Source organism: Protopterus annectens, chromosome 2.part1 (assembly GCF_019279795.1).
Source record: "Protopterus annectens isolate FY-2018-M chromosome 2.part1, PAN1.0, whole genome shotgun sequence".
Classification (NCBI taxonomy): domain Eukaryota; kingdom Metazoa; phylum Chordata; order Ceratodontiformes; family Protopteridae; genus Protopterus; species Protopterus annectens.
This window is the reverse complement of record NC_056729.1, coordinates 831,396,589-831,403,064: the sequence shown is the minus strand read 5'-3', so window position 1 is coordinate 831,403,064 and position 6,476 is coordinate 831,396,589.

Genomic DNA, 6,476 nt, shown 5'->3' with positions numbered 1-6,476 from the left:
ATATATATATATATACACACACATATATATATATATTTATTTCATGTCTGTCGATATGTATCTATACACACACACACACACACACACACACACACACACACATATATATATATATATATATATATATATATATATATATCTATATGTGTGTGTGTCTGTGTGTGCGTATATATATATATATATATATATATATATATATATATATATATATATATATATATCTGTATATCTATATATATGTATATAAGTTACATCTGTACATAAAACATACATTTGCTATGCTGGGAGCTGCTTACACCCATGCAGGCACACTCGCATATGCTTACTGTGAGTTACATATGTTTACTGCCACTTCTTTGTACTTATGTGTGCCTTATTCATTATGACAGTACCACTTTGATTGAAAGAATCCGGTTAATGGCCCCATGCAAAACACATGTTCACATTTACATGTTTAAATGTTGGCTTTACAGCACAGAGACATTCATTCCACAAGAAAATGATATGTGCTATAGTCATACTTGAACCGGGAATGCCTTTACGTTAGGTGGATGCTCTAACCACTACACTATTGGTGTTCTGCTTCATTTATATGTATACCCATGGTTCATAGCTACCCTAACATACGCCTCAGCGCTTCACTTACACAGCAGGCATCCATTCTCCTGCTGGGAAAACTGCAGTACTACACATGCGACATTCCCTATTCCCTACTGCTTTGGACCCATGCTGCATGTTTACTCAATCCAAGGATATTCAAAACTCCAAAGCTTATAGTCCTGGCACATACGTGTGTTTGATTGTCAGGGTGTTCATGTGGTCATCTAGGCTTAGGCTTGTCCGATTGGAGACTGGAACTGCCTGTACCCGTTTAGAAGTCACAATTAGCACATGGACAGAGCCTGTCCCAATTTTAACATTCTACCTGTGTTTACAGATGCAGGGGTTTGGACACCTGTGACCAGATTATTATGTCGGCAGTTACAGTTGAATGTCCACCACACATACCCACTGACTTTACCTCCCTATATCCGAAGGATATTATTCTGGCCATCACATAAAATTAGCGGCCCTTACATGGCTTGGACCCAGGAACAGACACACATTAGTCACCGGTTTAACCACTACACCATCCATGGTACATTCCGCATGGATGGTAGTTAGGATATATGACTTCACTACAGGTATTCAATAGTACTGGCAACAAATGTGACAGTTGGTTGGTGTACATATGTGTACGGACCTCTCAAACACTCAGGGACTAATTTCAACAGTGACAGGGACTAGGCAAGGACAAATCAGGGACAATCATGGACACTTTTACAATATTAGTACTATTAACTTGAAACGTGTTGACAGATTCAGAGCATATGTATTAATACTTATTTTCTGAAGTTAAAAGCGTCTATTACTCTTAATTATTGTCATTATTAAGTGTCATTCAACACCTTTCCTTTGAAGGTCACTGGTTTTAGGAGGGATTAAGAGGCTGGCCAGTTATTGTGCAAATGCTCTGACCATTGATAGGGTTGCCACATTTTCATATGTCCAGGATGGGATATATTCGGGACACACCAGATTTTTTAGGCCAACACATACCCACGGTCAGTACAGGGTGTAGAACTTTAATTATTTTCCTAGATGAGAGCTTATTCCTGTAGCACTTTAGTTGCTTCTTCTGTTTCTTGTAAGATTTACGTATTTTGCATACAAAAATAATTCTATTAGGCAACTGTTAAATGAAATATGGTACATAGTTATTTCCTACAATCACAGGACATTTGCCATTGTATCATTCTTGGTCAGGACACACCTACCCGAACAGGGATTGTCCCTCACAAAGTGGGACAGGAGGTACCCTGCTTACGTCAGTGCCTTAATCACCCTATATCCAACTGCCACTATGCGAATGTGTAAAGTATATTTTCTCGATAATTCATGTGGGGAGCCGTGCATCATGGGCAGGTGTTTGATCCCGGGTATTAGGTTCTGTATGACTGGCTGGAGGCTGAGCAGTCTCATGAACCAGTACTGCACATACAACTTGTGTCCAGATGTCTACAGGACTGGACATCGTGTCATGATACCAAGTCTGATGTTTACACAGGATACTTATCCCATGAGGGATATCCAAAAATTGAACAAGCCAAAAACCTTCAATTTTTTTTGATTTACAAAAATGTGATAGGGTTTTACATGCAAGGGATACATAGTTTGCAATCCTGACACTGCCTAGGGTGACACTGCCTACTAGATATGAGTAGTGGTCACTATGTGCAGATATGGCTGCCCCAAGCTAGCATCCCAAGTATGGCTGGACTTGGTGCCGTTCAGGAATGGGGGGGTTGTGTGCTGCAGAGGGGATGCTGGGTATTCAATTATGCGTCCAGGTGTGTTGTAGCTGGATGGCTCAGTTCCATCCAGACCATTATGTGGGTATGTGCCGGTGACGTTTCTGTACATGTGTATCGCACATTTTAATATTCATGTTTGTGTGATTGTGTTCTACAGTATGACCTGTCAGGTTGTATTATGGATGTGTATGTTTGTTCTTTGTGTTTCTTTCTGATTCACCCACTGCTCCCTTATACACCTCCAGTTCACCTATTGTGCATCCAACACAGTCTCACCTTTGCAGATTATTACATTACCCGTCCCCCCCACACCCATATTCCACACACTCCATCCATCCCTTCTCTGGTTGATGGCCCATGGCACGGTCAAGGGAACACATTGCATACACTACATATCTCTGGTACCTGTATGGTTGTGAGGACTACCCTAGCATTTTTCACCTTCCACATGCTGTACATCACGCACATAGGTACACGCAAATACTTATCTTTCATGACATGGTAGGTACACCTGAGTAATACCTGTTCATTATTGACACATCCTGACAAGGATGGCTTGGACCACAAATGGGCAGATTTTGGCCGAATGCTCTGACCATTGGTAGGGTTGCCACCTTTTCATATGGCCAGGATGGGATATATTCCGGAAACACATCAGATTTTACAGGACAACACATGCCCATTGTCAGTACAATGGATAGTACTTTTGTTTTATGCCTACATGGAAGCTTATTGTTGTAGCAGTTTAGATGCTTCTTCTGTTTCGTTTACTTGCTTATTCTATTTCTTGTAACATGTAGGTATGTTACATACAGAAAAAACTATTGTATGTGACTATTACATGAGATGTGGGACATAATTACGTCATACGGTCGCAGGATATTTTACATTTATAATAGTTTTGGTATGGACACAACTTCCCAGATGGGTACTGTCCCTCACAATGTGGGACAGAAGGTAACCCTGAACATTGGGCTAGACTTAGCTATTGACAGCATGCTAACACGATGTGTTTCGCTTCCACTTGGTATAACTATCAACACTGCATTAGAATACGCACACGCTTTTAAATGTCATTTGTTTGCGGGATGGGGACTCGATATTCGGTTTTGTGCATTTGTTTGCTTCTTAATTTTGGTGTTCACAAGAACTGTCTTGCATGCTTTGCATACGTTCAGTATCCACAGTCACTGACAGGTGTGATTACTATTGCAGGCAGACTGTAATATTCAGCATTTTAGGTTGCACGTAAACAGCCGACATTTCCACGCCTCCATGCGGTGCTTCAGCACTCCCCATGCACTTGCGCTCATTTCCTGTGCACGCAGATATGACGGCAGCGCACATTCATTAATATGCATATGGTGCTACTGCACCATCTGCATGCTGCACAGTCAGTGCACGCCTAAAGCTGGCCTTGCACTGAGCTTCATGAATCCAGGGGCCTGTTTTTCACATTTTTGCTCTTACTGACCACGTGGAATGTATACATTCTGTTTTAAGTCTGTAAGAGGGCATCTTTTTTGCTGACAGTGTGAAATGCATACATTTTTGCTGATTCAGTAGGAGACATGTCCATTAAGCAAATTCCTTATTTTTCAAGCCACAGTCATTTAGTATGGATGCTAATCACATATTGCTAAACTCTATTTCTACATTTAAGCAAGCTTTATTTTATACCTTATTTATGTTACATATTTGTAACAGAATTACTTTCAACCTTTTATTCAATATTACATATACTCTAACAAACACTATTAACACATCTAATTCTAATAGAATGCTAATATTAAATAATTCATTTATTTGGGTTTTAAAAGATTATTTCCTAAGCTAATAATTGTCAAATAAATACTTCCCATTATATGTCACTTTTATTAAAAACATTTAGAAATTTTATCTATAGAAATCCAGCTTATAAATCTCAGATGTTCCTTCTTTTTCCTATTACTTTTACAAAAAAAAATATTCCTTCCTCAAACCTCTATAAGATGATGCTATTTAAGGAAAATTGTCTAATTTATTGGTTTCAACTGTTGACTAATGATAAATTGCACTCAGTAGATTATCAATTTAGTAAAGATGACTTAAGTAATGATGTGTGATTGGAAATACAATCTTGTAGACAGTTTATGGATAACAACATTTACCTAATGTCACCAAGAATAAGAATGTCTGTCCCTAAGTTATTAAATTGTTTGATGATATTCACACAGAAGAATTTACTTTGTAAAGGTATACTTTCTAAACTATATAGAGTGATTAGAAATGATACAAAAAATATACTGAGAGTTATTGGGATTACTTTATATTAGTTAATAATAACCTGCCTAATGAAAATGGTAAATGAACAATTCTGGTATCATCTAAACTGGCTACCTCTTTTCTTAAATGGAGATTGTTCTCTTGGAAATTTATGTCCAGGTCTTTTCTTACACCACATAAAACTGATCATTGATTTTGTTTAATACACTGATTTTTGACTGTGTTAAAAAAGTAAAATACCCTTTGTTATGGTCCATTTTGACTGTTGTCAGGAAGGGTACAACTAGAAATTGGAAGAGTGAGTCTTCTCCTTCTTTTACAGAATTTAAGAACAATACAACTGCTCTTTGTCACTTGGAATTGATTGCCATCAAAACAAGATCCATCAGAATTACTTCATGTTATAACCTGTGGACCAAGCTCAAAGAACAATTAGACAAACAGCTATCGAACTTTCAGGAATAATTGATCTGTCTAAAGGACTTTTTTTCCTAGCCCCCCTTTAAATAAACCACACCAAACACATAAAGCCATTTGTCGACCTTTATTGAACACTATTGTACAATGAACTTATACAAACAAAACAACATTGATTATCTTCATCAGCAATGATCTCAGGGCAGTGTCACTAATCACAATGGACAAATATGCCTCAGGGTAGCGTACCTACTCACCCTGATACCTCCTCCAATGGGGAAGTGTACCTACTCACCCAGCACTTAAATAAGCAGTGTATCTGCTCACCTCCTGACCAAACAATCATTAACCAATGAATAACCACCTTCCTTAGAGGGGGAACAGAAGAGGACAATCCTGTCCCTCTTCTCTACCTTAAACTGCCCAGCATCTTCCATCCATATCCACAAAAGGGAGGGTGGGAGGACAACCAAAGCACACCAAAATGTACCTACTTCCCTTAATCCCTACCACTTAATCCTGTCATAAGTCCCTCCTTCTGCTACATCACTTCCTTTAACCTCTCCCTTTTTCTTTAACCCTTTCACCACTACAATCCCACTATCCAACCTACCTGCAAAGACTCCCATTAATTCCTAACTTCTATACCCACCTCCACCCTTGCTTGTGGGACAAAGACAACTTAGTTTGTCCCAAACTACATTTGTCCTGGCCCTCCTTTAAATAAACCACATCAAGCACATCAAGCCATTTGACGACCTTTATTGAACACTATTGTACAATGAACTTCTATACACAAAACAGCATCAATTATCTTCATCAGCAATGATCTCAGGGCAGTGTCAATACTCACCCTGGATGAATATATGTCAGGGCAGCGTATCTACTCACCCTGATACCTCCTCCACTGGGGCAGCATACCTCCTCATCCAGCATTTAAATAGTCAGCGTACCTGCTCACCTCCTTACCAAACAATTATTAACCAATGAATAATTACCTTCCTTAGAGGGGGAACAGAAGAGGGCAGTCCTGTCCCTCTTCTCTGCCACCAGCCTGGTCCCCAGGCTGTTCCCCCTCCTAACCCCTAGCTGTAACCATACCCTCTAAAAAGAGCTTCAAATGAGATTAAACAGATCCAATCCAATCTCATTAAGATGGACCCCATCCGTTCGGTACCAAAACTCCTCTCCATCCCCAAAATCTCAATATTCAATGGTATGCTTCCCTAAAATTCTTAACTGCCTAGCCAGTAACTGATTGATGAATCTCCTGACCCTTTCAATCAACCTATAACTATAAGCACTCCTTCAAACAAATGAGGAACCAACTCTGACCAAACAATTTCCATACCCGGGTACAATGCCTGTAATCTCAGCAAGTCCTGAAGAATAATATCCACTAATCACATTTTGGAAATATTGCCCAAATCATTGTCCCCC